We start from the raw sequence: 23,643 nt of genomic DNA on the forward strand, positions 1-23,643 counted from the left end.
ATGGCCAAATATTCAGTAGACATTCCCTAAATACATAAGAGGGAGATATTTCCTGTGGGAATACAGTGCGCAGCAAAATTAGAGGGCAACTTTTTTGCAACCGAGTAATTTTCTCTCAGTGCGACGTAGAAGTTCTAAATTTGGCACGAAAATGCCTACAAACTTTCTACGCAATTGCGCAAAAGCGTAGCGCCATACAAACTCACAGAGCGAGGTCGCGCAGTGGTTAACACGCTGCACTCGCATTCCGCAGGACTTCGGCTCAAACCCGCCTCCGGTCATCCTGATTTACATTTTCCGTGATTTCCCTAAATCACTTCAAGCAAATGCCGGGATGGTCGTTTTGAAAGGACGCTGCCGACTTTCTTCCCCATTCTTCCCTAACCCAATGGGACTGATTATCTCGCTGTTTGGTCCCCTCGCGCAAATCAACCAACCAATATACAACTTCACCCTCCAACTCGTCGACACGTCAGACAATTAGGTGTCGACAGATGCAAAGAAAACGCCAGTGCTCAGAAGTTCATGTGAGGTGTAAGGTGGAGTAATGATGTCACCTTGCCCATAAATTTCACCAAAATTCTGCTCATCCCTACCACAGCCGGGTACCACCATGGGAGGTTTGTCACACCTTCCTTACCTGCATCTAACCTCACGTCTGGATGCTTCTGCGACGGAGATTAGAACTGCGACGCCCAGTGTTGAAGTTAGTTATTGGTGGCCGAGGAAATCATTTCAGGCAGTGCTGTCAGAATCGAAGTGCCGGTGTTATAAAAGGCGTGAATGAAACAAGCCCGTCCAAAGCGGCGTTAATTCCTACACATTTCATGGTCTAAAACGATAATTTCGACTCCGATGTGCACCAGGAAAATGTTCTTGACAATCTTTCACAGTGATGACATATCTCGGATGATTGAATTCTTCTGTAACTACACCAACGGATGCTACCCCATTGAACGTAGTCTCACCCCTTTGGAGTGCAGCATGCTGGCAGTTTCTCCCTGGCATACAGAGTGGAATCACTAGATACCATTCACACTCATTCGACGACATCTGGAAGTGATCAGAATCAGAAAATGGTGTTTATCCTTTTCCAATACAACTTTTTCACGCCCTTCTGCGACATGTGCGCAGCGGTCGCTCGGTTCCAGACTGTAGCGCCTAGAACCGCTCGGCCACTCCGGCCGGCAGATTTGTCATCCCCAACTAAAAAAAATAGCTATAACTCTCTCTCTTATCCATTTTTTTTTTTCAGTTCAGCTCAAACAGCGGGTTTTGATCCCAGATACATAACAGCCGGCTGTCCTCTTCGCATGACGTTTACTGAAGTCAAAATAGCGTAAATACTTTGGAATCATTGTCAGTGCTAAATAAATTGGTTGAAAGCCTAAAAATTTCACGAACCCAATTTACATCACTAGTAGCTTCATATCAAGGACAGAGATTCAAGTTGATTAAAACGTACACGAAAATCAGTTTACCACAAAAATGATGTTACTGAAGTCGCCAGGGGGTATCCTACTAGAGCAGCTGTGCAGTCCTGCCGATTAATGCAACCGAAAGAGAAATGTTGGGTGGACTCTCCATCCACATATGCACAAACTGTGAGGCAAATGCAATGCAGATGTTGAAAATTGTAACTACTGTAATTTCGAAAGTTTGTCCGCCTGAAAACGTACTGTTGTCCCAAGCATATTGCAACAAACGGTGTATTTCTATCGCTGCTCGTTTAGTTGTTATTGCCGTTTCAAATATACCGGTCATTTTTGAAACACCCTGTATGTATGATTAAAAAGGTCCCAGAAAAATAATTTGCTTATCTTCATTCACTTCACAGGCCATAAAACGCTTTCAACCACACACACATACACACACACACACACACACACACACACACACACACACACGCATTCTTTCATAAACTCGATATGAGGAATATAGCTCAGTCAGCAAATTACTTGCAATCAAGTCAATAGAAGACAGGAGCATAATACTGTAACCTCCCCCTCACTTATCGACTTTAATGACAGTGAAAAATTAAACCGCGTGTACCTAATGGAAATTTGGGAAAAGCAATCGTCACCGAAGTTGATTTGTCGGTAAAGAGGGAGGAAAGGGTTACATCTAAATGAAAGGAAAAATGCAAATGAAACTGGTGGAAATTAATTTTGAAAAGGGGTAAAGTTAATAAAGAAAGTGAATATGCAGTCGTTATGGTAACAATTAACTAGCGGTAATTAGGTGTTTGAGATTTGGGGGAAATTACGGTCGCCAGTCCTAAGGACAATTACTATAGTAACTGAAAAGGAAAGGTTATTACACATATAATTAGCACTAGATGCGTGGCAACTGAAGGTTGACACGTGTAGTGTGAAAACTGAAAGTTTGTCAGAAGTAATAAATTTCGCTACACTCTGACTTAATTTAGCAAAAGAATTAATAAAACCGGAAAATCGAAAGTTAATTTAGTGACTGAAGTTAATAGTGAGCTTTCTTTCTGAAGCACATCGAAATTCAGTAAAATACGGTTAGCCTTGGACTACCTCAACAATTATTTCAAAAGCTACTTGAATCTATGCAATTTAGAAATAAGGGATTTAACTTTGAACTTGAATTAAATGATTCTGAACAATTAACAGTAGTTAAATTTAGTACGTACCAAGCTGAGCTGCAGTCACAGGTAAGCTAAAATACGGTAACAAAACTCGCACTCTTAATTTGTGCTTGTGTAATCTAAATATTGTAGCCAGCTATGAATACCTTAACTGAACTTTGAAATTAAAGCAATGAAATCGAATGATGCTGCTTTAATGCTGGCGTTTGAATTTCAACGACACTCGGGTTCATTCCGGAAAAGGAAGGTACCCTGCTTAGTAATGCAATTGGGACAATGAGCAAGAAAGGTTCATGCTACATTGCTGTAATTTTGTGATTTGAACAGTTTTAAAAGCTGAGGTCTGCCATACAGTTCTAAAACTTTACGTGCTTCCAGTCTTCCTTGTTGGTTGATTGAAGGTTTGAAGCTGTCAATCGAGGAGGTGGCGACAGTCACTCATTGTCGGCCGTCGCTGTTGCAGAAGCTGGATGTTGGCGCGCCTTCTTCTCGACACGGTCACCAGGCGAAACGGGCTCTTGATGTGCGCCAGCTAATGCTTCCCGTCCACGACACCATGTCAGAAACTATCATCGGAAGTCGAGCGCAATTACATGCTGCCAAACCCCGAAAGCGCGGCAACTCGCGGGAGCTTCACACAACACACCTGCTCCACTCGCTGCTCCCGCCAGACTCTCTCTCTGCCCGCACTCCACACGCCAGAGTTAACACTACCAGAGATCCTACTCACTTTGATTCTTCACACGACCTACCGATGTAATCGTTAGATAGCAGTTTTCCCTACGCAAGACCCAACGTAAAAATACAAATAATATTTACGAAACAAACCAATTATACATCGACATATTTGCATAAATATATATATATACAAATAGTAAAACAATTACAATATACGAAGACACAGAAATGTTATATCTTGAGGTAACAAAACAAGAAAAAAAATTATAGTACAATAGATGGAAATAGGAGGATATGCATTTCCGGCGTTACACGTGCTCCACATTGTCTGAGGATGTACGTGTAACGTAAACAGACTCAGAAAATGTCCCAAAAAAGAAACAGCGGAAATGCATATGCTCAAAACATCAACAAAATTTAGCATTCGTCTAATTAACCATAAATCAATTTTTAGACCATAATAATTTTGTGGAGACACTCCTAATCTTATTCCACTCTGTCATCTTGCACAAAATAAAACAGGTTGACAACATATTATAATTCATAGAAAATATAGAAAATGGTTTAGTTATTCCAAAATCGTCAAAATTCGTAACACTATCAAGAAATGGAATACTATTTACAAAATTAATCAGAGTATATGGTCATAAAAACAGGTAGATCAAAATACGCAAATTAATTATTAATTACATAGAATACACATTTTATGTAACCTTTTCATAATTAATACTCTCGCCACGAAAGTCCACTTCACGCTAAACAAGAAAATAATATACAGCAGATCGACAAAAACATAAATATTGACAGCAGAATTCTTTCACATCAGCTGTCCGGGAAGAAAAACAACTCCGCCTTCCGTACTCGCAAGTACAAAGAATGCCGACAGCGGCACAAGGGCCGACAGCGACACAAGAGCCGACAGCGGCTCCGCCTCGCTAGTATTGTTGCGCCCGCCTGTGCGGCACGCTTGATCCCACTCGCCCTTTTAACGGCATTTCCAGAACGTTCGTTTCACTGAATTCTTTCGGTAAAACTCACTCCTGAGTAATCTCAAGGAGTCCATAATCACTATCACAGTGGATAACTCAACACTGTCTATCATCACACGCATGTACTAGCCTGAAACTTAAAATAGCGTCTAAGTACATCGGCAATGACTAGTAAATCACATATTTATGGAATCTTACAGCTATTTGCAAAATCATATTTACATTCCTTAATCTACTGTGACTCAGCTGAAAACTTAAACTAGCAGCTTGTATTTTTCAGTTGATTAGATCATGATTAAATTGATTAAAATTAAATTGATTAATCAAAATTAATTACTTGCTAATTACAACTTCTTTAATGACCTCTAGGTCAGGCAAAAGCATTACAAGATGGCACATCCTTAAATCTTACACTCTATATTTACATACTGTACAAATTACCCTTTCTGTGGTATTAGTCAATCCTTGGTTGGTACAACTTCATGTCTACAATGTTCCGTATACCTAATAGCTTTCCAGAGCTTGGATACTCTAAGCAATAAGCATTTGTGTGAGGTATACCAATGACTTTATATGGTCCATTATAAACAAACTTAAATTTAGAGATTTCATGGTCTATCTCGCTCGATTTCTCATGAGCTTTTACAAGTACTAAGTCTCCGATTGCAAACTTAGCAAAACGCGCTTTAGCGTCATGACGACGTATGCGACCATCGGTTTTTTGCTTCATTATTTCTGGCAAACGATCTTTTTTCACACCAATACTCCGTTTGTCTGGAAACACACTCTTATTCCTCATTATTACTTCATACAGGCCTCGTCTTTGTTCGTGCGTTACGTTTGACACACCGTCTACAATACTTTCCAATTCACTTTCTACACTATTGTCGATGCCGAGATTCCTCACATTACAGTAGTTCAAATTCATACCTACGTCAATAGCATCCGGCCAGTTAACAATGTGTATAGGCTGGTATTGCCTATGCACACCGTCTCCTGCCTCATCAAAACTAACTACTATTGTTTTATCTTGTGACGTACATGTAAAAGTTTTGCTTTCGCAATTAATCACTGCACGGTACTTTAATAGCCAATCTAACCCGATAATTACTTCCGTAGTCAAGTCTGGCACGACGACAAACTCTTGTTCAAATCGTGCCCCACATATCTCGAAGTTGACAAAAATCTGTTTTGTGACGGGTTTACTGGCCTTCACAGTAGCACCGATAATTTTCACTCCTGTTACTGGCATAACTACGATGCCAGGTCTGTCTTTCAGTAACTCAAATATTTTCCCAGATACAGCACTCAATTCTGCACCGGTGTCAATCAACACGTTTAGTTGTAGGTCGTGCATATTAACAGACACTACTATCTGTCTACACTTGTCCTCGACTGTTTCTTTATTTTCCCACAGTAAATCCTCGTCTACATCCAGGTCATTCCAGAAAAAACTATCCGGCTTTGATCCTAAATCCGGCTTATCTGGCGGCTTTTTCATCCTCACAGTGTTAATTTCAACACGTTTGTCCTGAGGCTTAGTCTGTATCGTCGCCTCCAATACCGAAACCTTTTCCTGTAACTCGTCACCTAGTGAGTGTTGCTTTGCTATCAATTCACTAATTGTCACCTTCGTTGATTCCTCTTTGGTCAGATTAATCTCATCTGCCAATCTACCTGGAGAAATGTGCCCAGTAGTATCTGCAATTACTTCCTCTGGATCTGCGCAACCCACACTGCTATCGTCTGACCGTATAATGTCAGCTCTAACCTCATACACGCTGTAATCTGTGTGCTTTTCTACCAATCGTGTCCGGCTATCACTAAAATTTTCGTAATCTTTCTCCTTAATACTCTCGCAATGTTTAAACTGGAGGTTTGAGTCGGATGGGTCGGCTACTTCTACCACTATAACTTTCGGTAAAATCTGCCGGTTAGGGCCAGAACTTTCCGTTACTACTTCAACATCCAACTCCTGCGGGGCGAAACACGACGAATCTTGCTCGTGCTCCCCATTAACATCAACTATTTCTAGTAAAGTCTGCCGGTTAGGGCCAGAACTTTCTATCATTTCACAAACACTATCTTCCTGCGGGACGAGACGCGGAAAATCCTGCACGCGCTCCCCATAAACGCTTCTCCCATACAGACCCCTATAATCTCTTAGTTCGTCGTCTAAGCGACCGAACTGCCTTAACTAGACCTCATCCCTCTCTACATCCCCTCGCTCGATGACGGACGTTTTATCCGACATCTGATCTCCTGTCAACACTTGCGAATCATTCTTAAACTCAATCTCCAGTTCCGCTGTGGGTGTTACAGCTGCCACTTTATAATCGATTTCCGGAACACTACTTAAATTGTTCTCACTGACAGTGAATGTATTTTCTACTGCCGTGTCTACAGCTGATCTACGACTCGTGGGCGCACTCCTTTCTCCTAACATTGGCACACTCTCCCACCGTTGATTATTCCATACGGAATTTTCATAATGACGACACCTGGGTTTTCTCTTGTTATTGGGCCTGCAAAATTTCTCCACGCCCGGTCGGCCCCTCACCGGCGCGGCTAATGGTTTCCCCGTCTCGTCCCAGCAGATACGCTCCCCGGATGCTGCTGACGTGGCTGATAACACCCTCTGGCGTTATTACTATTCTGCGAAGCCCGTATCACGCTAGTGTGGTACTGGTTTCCGTCATTCCTGTTATTATTTGCATTGTACCGATTGTCATTACGGCCCCAACCACTATTGTTATTGCTGCCAAGATTGCGATATGCATTATTCCCATAGTTATCATTGTTGTGGTTGCTGTGGTACCCGTTGTTGTTACCACGGCCTCTACCACTGTCGCGATTATTGCGCCAATTGTCCTCGTCCTCAACTCTTTCCAGGAAATCATTGATTGTGGGATGAGAAGTTCCGCCTTATGCAAGACACCTTTTTTCTTTTGTTTCACCCATACATGTTTCAGCACTTTTGTGCTATCATCAGTGGGTTCTATTTATATTTTTTTAACTGTAAATTTGTTGTTAACATATTAACATTTTCGTCGCTTACAACATTATGTAAAAGTTGCATTTATAACTTAATTGGCGAAAAGTAACATACCTTACATTATATTATTGTCCTCTTGTTTTGGTAGCTGTTATGCTACACAATATACAACATGTCATCTGCAAACAGCAAAACGTAATTTATTTTCTATTTGTTATGTATTTACGAACTGAAATAAGACTGTATCACGTTTTCTTTCTGTAACTTACAGTTTTGAAGTTGTGGTACGTTTTCCTGTTTTGTTGGCGAAGTAAATGGGCTTACTTCTTTGCCTATGTCCGTGTGGCAATGCAGTTTGTCGATTATTCAAAACATAGGCGGAGTTTTCGCTGCCATTACGTGTTGTTGTGGTTGTGTGGCGTTCATTTGTTTCGTAGCGTGTTCTGTTGGCTGAGGCGCGCGAGTTTGAATTGTATTTGGTGTTAGTTGTGTGTGGTTTATGTGTGTTTGTCTGTGTGTGATGAGTACTGGGGCAGAGAGGGAGTGTGTGTGTGTGTGTGTGTGTGTGTGTGTGTGTGAGAGAGAGAGAGAGAAAGAGAGAGAGAGAGACTGAAAGAAAGAAAAGAGAGAGGATTATGTGTGTGTGTGTGTGTGTGTGTGTGTGTGTGTGTGTGTGTTTTACTTGTATAGTTCTTCTATTGTGGCAAAGAGAGTTTTGTTGCACAGTGATGTGTATTCATTGAGTACTTTCTTTCCTTGGGCTATTGATTTTTGGATGTGGTAGTTTTCTTCTATAGTTAATTTTTGGTATAGGCTGCTGCTAGTTTTTAGGATGTGAAGGTCAGTTTCAATGTTTGTTGGGTGGTGGTTGTGTGCTACCAGGTGGTCTGCAAATGTTGAGTGTGTGCTATTGCTTTTCAGTGCTCTGAGGTGTTCATTATATCTGGTTCTGAAGGTTCTGCATGTTTGGCCCACATATACAGATTGACAGCAGTTGCAAGTAAGTTGGTAGATGCCAGACTGGCTGTATTTGTCAGTGTTGGTGGTAATTCTTCCAAGTCTGCTCTGTATTGTGTTGTTGGTTCTGTATGCTATGTTGAGTCCTTGTTTCTTTAGTATATTAGCCACCCTGTGTGTGACTTTGTTGTTGTAAGTCATTATGTGCCATTTGTTGCTTACTGTCTGCCGATTTGTTGTGTGATGAGTATAGTTTGTATGTGTGTGTGTTTCATGGTTATGTGCTGTTTGTTTTTGTATTTTGTGGTTTATTTTGTCTACTCTCTTTGCATCATATCCATTCTCCTGTGCAATTTGTTTTATTGTGTTCAGTTCTTGTGTGTAGTCATGCTTATTCATGGGTATTTTGTTCAGCCTGTAAAGTAAATATCTGAAGCTGGCTTCTTTGTGGGTTATGGGGTGATTGGATTGGTTATGAATAATGGTGCTGGTGAGTGTGGGTTTTCTGTAGATTGTGAATTCATGTTTGTTGTTTCTCTTGTGTATAGTGAGATCTAAGAAATTAAGTTTTTCATCTGTTTGTGTTTCTATGGTGAATTGTATTTGTGGGTGGATGGAGTTTATGTTATCATGAAGTTCTTTTATGCGGGACAGTGGTTCATCTATTAAGCAGATTATGTCATCTACGTATCTGTACCAATATATTATTTTGTACTGTTTTGGTATTACTATTTTGTCAAAGATTTGTTCTTCTATCTGATTGAGGAAAATGTCAGCTAGGAGGCCACTGATTGGGGATCCCATGGGTAGTCCATCTTGTTGAGAGTAAAATCTGTTGTTGAATGTGAAGTAGTTCTGTTCTGTGATGAGCCTGAGTATGGCTAATATTTCTTGTATGTTTGTTGTGGGTATGTTTCCTTGCAGTTGGAGGTTTCTTTCTATTATGTTGATGGTTTCTTCTGTTGGGATGTGTGTGTACATTGAAATTATATCAAATGAAACCAATGTTGCTGTGTTTGGTATGTTTTCATTTTTTATTTTTTCTATTAAGTCACTTGAGTTCTTTAGACTTCTGTTGTCAGTGTATTTGTATATTGTCTGTAGCAGAGTGTGTGTGTGTTTGGCTAAGTGGTATGTTGGTGCTTTGGTGAAGTTAATTAATGGACGTATGGGTATTCCGGGTTTGTGAACTTTAGGCAATGATTTTAGGGTGGGGGCCTTGGGATTTTTCTGTATCATTTTTTTAATCTGTGTTTCTGTGAAAATTGTTTCTATGTTTCTCAGGGTTTTCTGTAACTTGCTTTGGTATCGGTTTGTTGGGTCACTTGTTAATTCTGTGATGTTGTTGCTTTGGATGAATTCTAATGTTTTGTGAATGTATTCCTGTTTGTTTATGACTACTATTGAATTACCTTTGTCAGATTTTGTGATGATGGCATTTTCTTGTGTTAATTTATTCTGTAGTTTTCTGTAGGTTTTTTCTTCAGGAGACCTAGTGTTTTCTTTTATGGTGGTTTTGTTCTCTTTGATTATGTTTCTTATTTCTTCAGCAACTAGTTCTCTTGTTAGGTTTGCATTAAATTCAGGTGTGTTTAGTGTTTCTTGTTGCTTTATGATGTTTTCAGATTCTGTTATGATATTTTCTACTGTCCTATGTGACACCATTGTGTTAATGTTATGTTTGGGACCCTTTTCAAGTAGGCTGCTTTCATGTTCAGATAATTTTATGTCTGTTAGATTAATCACTCTTTTGTGAAAGGTGTGTTGGTTGTATTGGTGGTGGGATTGGTGGGTGTTTGTGTGATTTAACATTTTTGTGAGTTTCTTTTGTTGGATTGTCTGTTTTCTCCCTATTATGGTCTCAGTGTATGTTCTAACCCTGTATATTAGTTCGTCAAAAAATGGTGGGTATGATATGTGATTAGCTAATTCTAAATGCAATCTGTATAATTCAATATTCAGAGTCTGTTTTTTGGAATACAAAGACCGGATTTCTTGCTTTATCCACATGATTTCTGCCTTACGTTTTGTCTGCTGTGCTGCTAGTGACATGTTGTTTACAGTTATTGTTACATAGTTAGGTACAATTTTATATGCCAAACATAGTTTATTGAACTTAATGTTGAGTATGGTTTTATGAAGTCTGATGGTTGTGTTTTGATATTTGTTGAAGAGCTGCGATGGAAATACCTATTCCAAAAATTAACTATAGAAGAAAACTACCACATCCAAAAATCAATAGCCCAAGGAAAGAAAGTACTCAATGAATACACATCACTGTGCAACAAAACTCTCTTTGCCACAATAGAAGAACTATACAAGTAAAGCACACACACACACACACACACACACACACACACACACACACATACACACACACACACACACACACATAATCCTCTCTCTTTTCTTTCTTTCAGTCTCTCTCTCTCTCTCTCTCTCTCTGTCTCTCTCTCTCTCTCTCTCACACACACACACACACACACACACACACACTCCCTCTCTGCCCCAGTACTCATCACACACAGACAAACACACATAAACCACACACAACTAACACCAAATACAATTCAAACTCGCGCGCCTCAGCCAACAGAACACGCTACGAAACAAATGAACGCCACACAACCACAACAACACGTAATGGCAGCGAAAACTCCGCCTATGTTTTGAATAATCGACAAACTGCATTGCCACACGGACATAGGCAAAGAAGTAAGCCCATTTACTTCGCCAACAAAACAGGAAAACGTACCACAACTTCAAAACTGTAAGTTACAGAAAGAAAACGTGATACAGTCTTATTTCAGTTCGTAAATACATAACAAATAGAAAATAAATTACGTTTTGCTGTTTGCAGATGACATGTTGTATATTGTGTAGCATAACAGCTACCAAAACCAGAGGACAATAATATAATGTAAGGTATGTTACTTTTCGCCAATTAAGTTATAAATGCAACTTTTACATAATGTTGTAAACGACGAAAATGTTAATATGTCAACAACAAATTTACAGTTAAAAATATAAATAGAACCCACTGATGATAGCACAAAAGTGCTGAAACATGTATGGGTGAAACAAAAGAAAAAAGGTGTCTTGCATAAGGCGGAACTTCTCATCCCATTTTCTTAGCAAGCACGGAGACAACAAGAAGAACTGCACCACAAGATGCTTATTTCTACACCAAGCCAGGTATTTCCATCGCAGCTCTTCAACAAATATCAAAACACAACCATCAGACTTCATAAAACCATACTCAACATTAAGTTCAATAAACTATGTTTGGCATATAAAATTGTACCTAACTATGTAACAATAACTGTAAACAACATGTCACTAGCAGCACAGCAGACAAAACGTAAGGCAGAAATCATGTGGATAAAGCAAGAAATCCGGTCTTTGTATTCCAAAAAACAGACTCTGAATATTGAATTATACAGATTGCATTTAGAATTAGCTAATCACATATCATACCCACCATTTTTTGACGAACTAATATACAGGGTTAGAACATACACTGAGACCATAATAGGGAGAAAACAGACAATCCAACAAAAGAAACTCACAAAAATGTTAAATCACACAAACACCCACCAATCCCACCACCAATACAACCAACACACCTTTCACAAAAGAGTGATTAATCTAACAGACATAAAATTATCTGAACATGAAAGCAGCCTACTTGAAAAGGGTCCCAAACATAACATTAACACAATGGTGTCACATAGGACAGTAGAAAATATCATAACAGAATCTGAAAACATCATAAAGCAACAAGAAACACTAAACACACCTGAATTTAATGCAAACCTAACAAGAGAACTAGTTGCTGAAGAAATAAGAAACATAATCAAAGAGAACAAAACCACCATAAAAGAAAACACTAGGTCTCCTGAAGAAAAAACCTACAGAAAACTACAGAATAAATTAACACAAGAAAATGCCATCATCACAAAATCTGACAAAGGTAATTCAATAGTAGTCATAAACAAACAGGAATACATTCACAAAACATTAGAATTCATCCAAAGCAACAACATCACAGAATTAACAAGTGACCCAACAAACCGATACCAAAGCAAGTTACAGAAAACCCTGAGAAACATAGAAACAATTTTCACAGAAACACAGATTAAAAAAATGATACAGAAAAATCCCAAGGCCCCCACCCTAAAATCATTGCCTAAAGTTCACAAACCCGGAATACCCATACGTCCATTAATTAACTTCACCAAAGCACCAACATACCACTTAGCCAAACACACACACACTCTGCTACAGACAATATACAAATACACTGACAACAGAAGTCTAAAGAACTCAAGTGACTTAATAGAAAAAATAAAAAATGAAAACATACCAAACACAGCAACATTGGTTTCATTTGATATAATTTCAATGTACACACACATCCCAACAGAAGAAACCATCAACATAATAGAAAGAAACCTCCAACTGCAAGGAAACATACCCACAACAAACATACAAGAAATATTAGCCATACTCAGGCTCATCACAGAACAGAACTACTTCACATTCAACAACAGATTTTACTCTCAACAAGATGGACTACCCATGGGATCCCCAATCAGTGGCGTCCTAGCTGACATTTTCCTCAATCAGATAGAAGAACAAATCTTTGACAAAATAGTAATACCAAAACAGTACAAAATAATATATTGGTACAGATACGTAGATGACATAATTTGCTTAATAGATGAACCACTGTCCCACATAAAAGGACTTCATGATAACATAAACTCCATCCACCCACAAATACAATTCACCATAGAAACACAAACAGATGAAAAACTTAATTTCTTAGATCTCACTATACACAAGAGAAACAACAAACATGAATTCACAATCTACAGAAAACCCACACTCACCAGCACCATTATTCATAACCAATCCAATCACCCCATAACCCACAAAGAAGCCAGCTTCAGATATTTACTTTACAGGCTGAACAAAATACCCATGAATAAGCATGACTACACACAAGAACTGAACACAATAAAACAAATTGCACAGGAGAATGGATATGATGCAAAGAGAGTAGACAAAATAAACCACAAAATACAAAAACAAACAGCACATAACCATGAAACACACACACATACAAACTATACTCATCACACAACAAATCGGCAGACAGTAAGCAACAAATGGCACATAATGACTTACAACAACAAAGTCACACACAGGGTGGCTAATATACTAAAGAAACAAGGACTCAACATAGCATACAGAACCAACAACACAATACAGAGCAGACTTGGAAGAATTACCACCAACACTGACAAATACAGTCAGTCTGGCATCTACCAACTTACTTGCAACTGCTGTCAATCTGTATATGTGGGCCAAACATGCAGAACCTTCAGAACCAGATATAATGAACACCTCAGAGCACTGAAAAGCAATAGCACACACTCAACATTTGCAGACCACCTGGTAGCACACAACCACCACCCAACAAACATTGAAACTGACCTTCACATCCTAAAAACTAGCAGCAGCCTATACCAAAAATTAACTATAGAAGAAAACTACCACATCCAAAAATCAATAGCCCAAGGAAAGAAAGTACTCAATGAATACACATCACTGTGCAACAAAACTCTCTTTGCCACAATAGAAGAACTATACAAGTAAAACACACACACACACACACACACACACACACACACACACACACACATAATCCTCTCTCTTTTCTTTCTTTCAGTCTCTCTCTCTCTCTTTCTCTCTCTCTCTCTCTCACACACACACACACACACACACACACACACACACACACTCCCTCTCTGCCCCAGTACTCATCACACACAGACAAACCCACATAAACCACACACAACTAACACCAAATACAATTCAAACTCGCGCGCCTCAGCCAACAGAACACGCTACGAAACAAATGAACGCCACACAACCACAACAACACGTAATGGCAGCGAAAACTCCGCCTATGTTTTGAATAATCGACAAACTGCATTGCCACACGGACATAGGCAAAGAAGTAAGCCCATTTACTTCGCCAACAAAACAGGAAAACGTACCACAACTTCAAAACTGTAAGTTACAGAAAGAAAACGTGATACAGTCTTATTTCAGTTCGTAAATACATAACAAATAGAAAATAAATTACGTTTTGCTGTTTGCAGATGACATGTTGTATATTGTGTAGCATAACAGCTACCAAAACCAGAGGACAATAATATAATGTAAGGTATGTTACTTTTCGCCAATTAAGTTATAAATGCAACTTTTACATAATGTTGTAAACGACGAAAATGTTAATATGTCAACAACAAATTTACAGTTAAAAATATAAATAGAACCCACTGATGATAGCACAAAAGTGCTGATACATGTATGGGTGAAACAAAAGAAAAAAGGTGTCTTGCATAAGGCGGAACTTCTCATCCCATTTTCTTAGCAAGCACGGAGACAACAAGAAGAACTGCACCACAAGATGCTTAATCATTGATTGTTCTGTGATTGCTTTCTACGTAGCGTTTTGTGTCATCTGGAAGCTTCCTGTAGAGTTCCCAGACTATTTCGGATTCCGTGCGGCAATCACGCTAATATTCCAACTTGCGGATCCAGCCCTCACAAAACTCCCTCATCGAACCGCGCGAGTTCGCATCGAAAGGCCTCGATACGACAAATTCGCGCCAGACACTTTGCTGTTTTTGCTCTGACCAGTATTCAGCCAGAAACAAATTTTTAAACTCGTCAAAAGTCAGGTTCGTAATGTTGAGGTTTAAGCCCCAACGCTTGGCATCACCAGCCAACACATCAATAACCGCATTAATTTTTCTCTCATTAGTCCATGATCTGGGTAAAACTCTTTCACAATTCTTAATGAAATCCGTCGCGTGTATACCGCCTTTTTTCAAGGGGTCGAACCGCTCCTCTTTCGTCAACAATTCCGAACTATGTGCACAGATTGGCACATAGCTCTGTTTTTCGTCAAGTTTCTTTTCTAATTCCGACACTCCCGTAATTACTTGGCAAGTGGTTGTCGCAAGCGTTTCTACTTCCCTTTATTTCTCTTTGCAGGTATTAGCCTGCTTCGTCACTTTGGTATCTACTTCGGATACTAAAGCCTTTAAAGTTTCCACCTTCTTTTTATCCTCTTTTTTCACTAATTGAATTTGATCCGTCACCTTATTCTCGATGATCGGAGCAACTGCTTCTCCTACACTTTTCTCGATTCTGCTAATTTCGGAATAAAAACGAGTGTTTATGCTCGCAATTTCCGCCTGAACGCCTATCATTTCCTGTTTAAGATTACCGATTTCGGTATTAATTACAACAATATCTTCTTTGATTTTATCAACTTTTGCGTTAACTACTCCAACATTGTTGTTAACAACGTTAATAGCTTTGTTCTGATTGTCTAGCATCCGTTCAATTTTTACAGACTGAGCTTCTTGCTTGGCAGCCTGAGCTTCTTGCTTGGCAGCCTGAGCTTCTTGCTTGGCAGCCTGAGCTTCTTGCTTGGCAGCCTGATCTTCTAGCTTGGCAGACAGAGCTTTAATTTCTGCCGATTGACTCTTGATTTCCTTAATCAAAACATTCAATAAATCAGTTAAATTCCCGGAAACTACCGGTTTTACTTCCGTAGCGGCTTCCGCTTTAATTGTCCACCTGTATTCGTCATCAAGGGACTCAGATTTGATTTTCACTTCCGATTCCGAAACATTTTCTTAAGTTTGGAATTCCATTTCTTCTCTTTGTTGCGTTTCGACGGTCGCGTCTTTCATGCTAGCCGCCTGCCCCTGAACAATGGGTACTGCGGTGCGCGTTTCCCACTGTTCGACCGATTGTTCCGTATCCAAGTCTACCAGATTTTGGCAATTGTTGCCTTCACTCATTTTAATAATTTTCAATATAAATGCCAAATCTCAAATATAATTAGGATTACACCCACTATTCATTCTCGCTGACGTAACGGCCTGTACGTAACCAGTACTTCGTTACGAGATTTGCACAATGCAAAATTCGTGTCCAGAACAACCTCAAATCCGAAGATTGTCCTGCCACCAGGTCGCCACGTGTAACCTCCCCCTCACTTATCGACCTTAATGACAGTGAAAAATTAAACCGCCTGTACCTAATGGAAATTTGGGAAAAGCAATCGTCACCGAAGTTGATTTGTCGGTAAAGAGGGAGGAAAGGGTTACATCTAAATGAAAGGAAAAATGCAAATGAAACTGGTGGAAATTAATTTTGAAAAGGGGTAAAGTTAATAAAGAAAGTAAATATGCAGTCGTTACAATAACAATTAACTAGCGGTAATTAGGTATTTGTGGGGGAAATTACGGTCGCCAGTCCTAAGGACAATTACTATAGTAACTGAAAAAGAAAGGTTATTACACATATAATTAGCACTAGAAGCGTGGCAACTGAAGGTTGACACGTGTAGTGTGAAAACTGAAAGTTTGTCAGAAGGATTAAATTTCGCTACACTCTGACTTAATTTAGCAAAAGAAATAATAACACCGGAAAATCGAAAGTTAATTTATTGACTGAAGTTAATAGTGAGCTTTCTTTCTGAAGCACATCGAAATTCAGTAAAATACGATTAGCCATGGACTACCTCAACAATTATTTCAAAAGCTACTTGAATCTATGCAATTTAGAAATAAGGGATTTAACTTTGAACTTGAATTAAATGATTCTGAACAATTAACAGTAGTGAAATTTAGTACGTACTAAGCTGAGCTGCAGTCACAGGTAAGCTAAAATACGGTAACAAAACTCGCACTCTTAATTTGTGCTTGTGTAATCTAAATATTGTAGCCAGCTATGAATACCTTAACTGAACTTTGAAATTAAAGCAATGAAATCGAATGATGCTGCTTTAGTGCTGGCGTTTGAATTTCAACGACACTCGGGTTCATTCCGGAAAAGGAAGGTAATGCAATTGGGACAATGAGCAACAAAGGTTCATGCTACGTTGCTGTAATTTTGAGATTTGAACAGTTTTAAAAGCTGAGGTCTGCCATACAGTTCTAAAACTTTACGTGCTTCCAGTCTTCCTTGTTGGTTGATTGAAGGTTTGAAGTCGTCGATCGAGGAGGTGGCGACAGTCACTCATTGTCGGCCGTCGCTGTTGCAGAAGCTGGATGTTGGCGCGCCTTCTTCTCGACACGGTCACCAGGCGAAACGGGCTCTTGATGTGCGCCAGCTAATGCTTCCCGTCCGCGACACCATGTCAGAAACTATCATCGGAAGTCGAGCGCAATTACATGCTGCCAAACCCCGAAAGCGCGGCAACTCGCGGGAGCTTCACACAACACACCTGCTCCACTCGCTACTCCCGCCAGACTCTCTCTCTGCCCGCGCTCTACGCACCAGAGTTAACACTACCAGAGATCCTACTCACTTTGATTCTTCACACGACCTATCGATGTAATCGTTCGATAGCAGTTTCCCTAGGCAAGACCCAGCGTAAAAATACAAATAATATTTACGAAACAAACCAATTATACATCGACATAAATGCATACTGTATGATTAAATGATGATGGCGTCCTCTTGGGTAAAATATTCCGGAGGTAAAATAGTCCCCCATTCGGATCTCCGGGCGGGGACTACTCAAGAAGATGTCGTTATCAGGAAAAAGAAAACTGGCGTCCTACGGATCGGTGCGTGGAATGTCAGATCCCTTAATCGGGCAGGTAGGTTAGAAAAATTAAAAAGGGAAATGGATAGGTTAAAGTTAGATATAGTGGGAATTAGTGAAGTTCGGTGGCAGGAGGAACAAGACTTCTGTTCAGGTGACTACAGGGTTATAAACACAAAGTCAAATAGGGGTAATGCAGGAGTAGGTTTAATAATGAATAGGAAAATAGGAATGCGGGTAAGCTACTACAAACAGCATAGTGAACGCATTATTGTGGCCAAGATAGACACGAAGCCCACGCCTACTACAGTAGTACAAGTTTATATGCCAACTAGCTCTGCAGATGACGAAGAAATTGAAGAAATGTATGATGATATAAAAGAAATTATTCAGATAGTGAAGGGAGACGAAAATTTAATAGTCATGGGTGACTGGAATTCAAGTGTAGGAAAAGGGAGAGAAGGAAACGTAGTAGGTGAATATGGATTGGGGCTAAGAAATGAAAGAGGAAGCCGCCTGGTAGAATTTTGCACAGAGCACAAATTAATCATAGCTAACACTTGGTTTAAGAATCATGATAGATGGTTGTATACATGGAAGAACCCTGGAGATACTAAAAGGTATCAGATAGATTATATAATGGTAAGACAGAGATTTAGGAACCAGGTTTTAAATTGTAAGACATTTCCAGGGGCAGATGTGGACTCTGACCACAATCTATTGGTTATGACCTGTAGATTAAAACTGAAGAAACTGCAAAAAGGTGGGAATTTAAGTAGATGGACCTGGATAAACTGAAAGAACCAGAGGTTGTACAGAGTTTTAGGGAGAGTATAAGGGAACAATTGACAGGAATGGGGGAAAGAAATACAGTAGAAGAAGAATGGGTAGCTTTGAGGGATGAAGTAGTGAAGGCAGCAGAGGATCAAGTAGGTAAAAAGACCAGGGCTCTTAGAAATCCTTGGGTAACAGAAGAAATATTGAATTTACTTGATAAAAAGGAGGAAATATAAAAATGCCGTTAATGAAGCAGGCAAAAAGGAATACAAACGTCTCAAAAATGAGATCGACAGGAAGTGCAAAATGGATAAGCAGGGATGGCCAGAGGACAAATGTAAGGATGTAGAGGCTTATCTCACTAGGTGTAAGATAGATACTGCCTACAGGAAAATTAAAGAGACCTTCGGAGATAAGAGAACCACTTATATGAACATCAAGAGCTCAGATGGAAACCCAGTTCTGAGCAAAGAAGGGAAAGCAGAAAGGTGGAAGGAGTATATAGAGGGTCTGTACAAGGGCGATGTACTTGAGGACAATATTATGGAAATGGAAGAGGATGTAGAAGAAGATGAAATGGGAGATACGATACTGCGTGAAGAGTTTGACAGAGCACTGAAAGACCTGAGTCGAAACAAGGCCCCCGGAGTAGACAACATTCCATTGGAACTACTGACGGCCTTGGGAGAGCCAGTCCTGACAAAACTCTACCATCTGGTGAACAAGATGTTTGAAACAGGCGAAATACCCTCAGACTTCAAGAAGAATATAATAATTCCAATCCCAAAGAAAGCAGGTGTTGACAGATGTGAAAATTACCGAACAATCAGTTTAATAAGCCACAGCTGCAAAATACTAACACGAATTCTTTACAGACGAATGGAAAAACTAGTAGAAGCCGACCTCGGGGAAGATCAGTTTGGATTCCGTAGAAATACTGGAACACGTGAGGCAATACTCACCTTACGACTTATCTTAGAAGAAAGATTAAGGAAAGGCAAACCTACGTTTCTAGCATTTGTAGACTTAGAGAAAACTTTTGACAATGTTGAATGGAATACTCTCTTTCAAATTCTAAAGGTGGCAGGGGTAAAATACAGAGAGCGAAAGGCTATTTACAATTTGTACAGAAACCAGATGGCAGTTATAAGAGTCGAGGGACATGAAAGGGAGGCAGTGGTTGGGAAGGGAGTAAGACAGGGTTGTAGCCTCTCCCCGATGTTATTCAATCTGTATATTGAGCAAGCAGTAAAGGAAACAAAAGAAAAATTCGGAGTAGCTATTAAAATCCATGGAGAAGAAATAAAAACTTTGAGGTTCGCCGATGACATTGTAATTCTGTCAGAGACAGCAAAGGACTTGGAAGAGCAGTTGAACGGAATTGATGGTGTCTTGAAGGGAGGATATAAGATGAAAATCAACAAAAGCAAAACGAGGATAATGGAATGTAGTCGAATTAAGTCGGGAGATGCTGAGGGAATTAGATTAGGAAATGAGACACTTAAAGTAGTAAAGGAGTTTTGCTATTTGGGGAGCAAAATAACTGATGATGGTCGAAGTAGAGAGGATATAAAATGTAGACTGGCACTGGCAAGGAAAGCATTTCTGAAGAAGAGAAATTTGTTAACATCGAGTATAGATTTAAGTGTCAGGAAGTCATTTCTGAAAGTATTTGTATGGAGTGTAGCCATGTATGGAAGTGAAACATGGACGATAACTAATTTGGACAAGAAGAGAACAGAAGCTTTCGAAATGTGGTCTACAGAAGAATGCTGAAGATTAGATGGGTAGATCACATAACTAATGAGGAAGTATTGAATAGGATTGGGGAGAAGAGAAGTTTGTTGCACAACTTGACCAGAAGAAGGGATCGGTTAGTAGGACATATTCTGAGGCATCAAGGGATCACCAATTTAGTATTGGAGGGCAGCGTGGAGTGTAAAAATCGTAGGGGGAGACCAAGAGATGAATACACTAAGCAGATTCAGAAGGATGTAGGTTGCAGTAGGTACTGGGAGATGAAGAAGCTTGCACAGGATAGAGTAGCATGGAGAGCTGCATCAAACCAGTCTCAGGACTGAAGACCACAACAACAACAACATAAATGCATAAAAATATATATACAAATAGCAAAACAATTACAATATACGAAGACACAGAAATGTTATATCTTGAGGTAACAAAACAAGAAAAAAAATTATAGTACAATAGATGGAAATAGGAGGATATGCATTTCCGGCGTTACAATACCATGAAATTTTGCAAAACTTTTTCTGATGCCAGCGGTCTCTCAGTGTGTACGATAATTATATTAGTCTGCCTAAAAAGAAACACCACCCTAATAAGATCTGCCTTCTTTGGCATCACTAAACACCTGTTATTATATGAACTGATAACAATTTAAATCGTGCTTTGCTGCATCTTCTCAGTTTGTCTCATCTCTCTCTCTCTCTCTTTGAAATTATTGGTATATGAAATGGCTTGACAAAGAGTCTCCAACGCTCAATTATCTTTAATTGATATGAAAATCCTTTAATTGTTGCAGTATGTTCAAAAAGCACTGAAAAAGACATCACAGTACACAAAACAGATTTCCTTTCATTAGCTCATATGCCTCTTCAACACAGTTAATCGATTCCATACTTCTTGTACAGCACACTGTTGCACTATAGTAACAGAATTATATTAGCACTACTCTCACTCACAACACACTGACTCAAAACACTTCTCAGATCTGGTGGGAAATCTAAACTGTTCTCACTAACTTCATTTTCATCAAAACACAACTTCAACGGAGATTGATTACACTTCAGTATCTCTTCATCGCAACCCCAGTTCATGACTACTTGGCACTTGGACAAAAGATCATTCCCCAGAGTCGCATCATTCGCCAGCGTCGACACAATTACGAAACCCGCAAAAAGCTTTTTACGTTGGCACAGAAACTGGATTGTCGCTTATCTTTCCACCTCTACTCTTCTCCCAGTAATCCCTCCTTTCACCTTAATCCACTGCGAAGAAAGAATAAGCCATGAACCTATACCTTCTCACCTTTGCAGTACTGATTCACTCAACACAGAAGCATGGCTACCTGTACTTACAACACAGGACAGAATAGCTCCACTATCTATTTAAAACATTAACTGCCTACACGATTTACGTTCAAGTGACTAAAATTACTATTACTATTACTCAGGACATTACGTTCTCCTGACTCTCGTCAAACAAAAGTTCTCCTACATCTTCCAAATTCAACGTTTTCGTTTGTACACAGCTATTGTTCATCATATTTACAGCATCTGAGTCGGCTTCAGAAAGCAGTTGTCAGTCATGTGATTGTGAGCCTTCCACACACATTTTGTAGAACAAGTGATCACACCTACAAAATGCACAAAGCTGAATCTCTATCGTTCCAGCGACCACTACTACCATTACCTCTATTTCCTGGATCGTAATCAAAGCACCTACCATCCAAACTACCTCTACCTCTTTTGCAAGAATTAGTTTCAAAACGATCAGGTACTTTGTTCTGACGCTTCCACTACCATTCCCGTATCTATCATAACATGAATCAAATCACCAATGATAGCAATTCCTCTTCCTCTGTGGCTCAGATCAGGATACGAGAACTGATTATCATCTCGACCACGACCACCTTCATCATTGCTCTCGTATTCCGATACTTGTAGTGAGTTCTTAAAACCTTCTTAACATGACTAGCCAGAACGATCCGCTATATATGTGATAAAAGCGTCATGATACAAATGCCAATCAACTCAGCAGGACTGTATGGGCTGTAAAGAGGTTTACTCTTCAACACTGTATATTCAAAGAAACATGCAGGATTTCCGAAACCAGAATGATTATCTTTTTGATCCATGAAAGCACTATGTCTGACTGTCTTATGCTGCCTCAGACGAATATACAAACAAGAATAAATGCCTCTACACTTCCTAAGATGTGTAATTCTTAGTCAGGGTACACATGTACAGCTAACCACACACTAATTCAGTCTTATGACTGGCAGGCCAAGTCAGTGGTAGGGAAAAATCAAATTGTTCATATCAAGAATGAGGACGAATACCATGTGATATATTTCCTAACGCTTGAAACTTTTCGACGCTCGAAACTTTTGCTGCAGCAACACTTTCACCTAACATACCTTCCGTCTTTGATACTCTTTCATTCAACTCCTCCTGTAATTTTCCGTCTCACATTCCTTATTTACTTCCGCAGATTCATCAACACTGGAAGTCTGTCCAGCATTAACTCTCAGAATGTAACATCCATCTGAGAGGCAGATATCTTTTACGTTTGTTCCACTGGAGGCGCTGAAAATCGACCTAAGATTCTAGCCAGCTACGAGAGACACAGTTGGTAGTTGTAGTGAATTAGTCACGTGTCCCGTTGTACCGATTTACGCAACAGAGTTTGCTTCCATTCCCGACCCACGCCGCCTCATAGCCGGATGTTCTGAGTAAGAGCAAATATTCACCTGTCACACGGACTTCTTATGATCCTGAACTCCGCTACTATGCGCCACAGGTGGGTACTCCAACTTATTTCTTAAGCTCTTTCACAGGACATGTTTATTCATCTGACTACGCTGCAGTTTAACTAATGTTTTGCTCATTTTTCTTAGAGGAATCTGTAGTGTTTAACTTTGCTTACCACATTTATTATTTTTAAGTGAAATTTCAGTTCCTTTTAGTGTGGTTCTCCTTCTTAAACTACAATTTTGCTCTTTCGAAATATTTTATGTATACAAGTACGTGCTTTTACGCAGTATTAATTTTAATTTAATTCGTATCGCTGATTCACTTTATCATTGTTTTTTGTTTGTTTGCTTGTTCCTAAGGATAGGCAGCTACTCTTTTTACAACTCTTTCCCTTAATTACATTCAATAAGGAAGTCGTAACATATATTGGTTTCTAACTCAGGCTGTTTCTTTCGAGCGCAGTGGCTAGAAAAATATCTGAAAATGTA

Source organism: Schistocerca cancellata, chromosome 2 (assembly GCF_023864275.1).
Source record: "Schistocerca cancellata isolate TAMUIC-IGC-003103 chromosome 2, iqSchCanc2.1, whole genome shotgun sequence".
In the NCBI taxonomy this organism is placed as follows: Eukaryota; Metazoa; Arthropoda; class Insecta; order Orthoptera; family Acrididae; genus Schistocerca; species Schistocerca cancellata.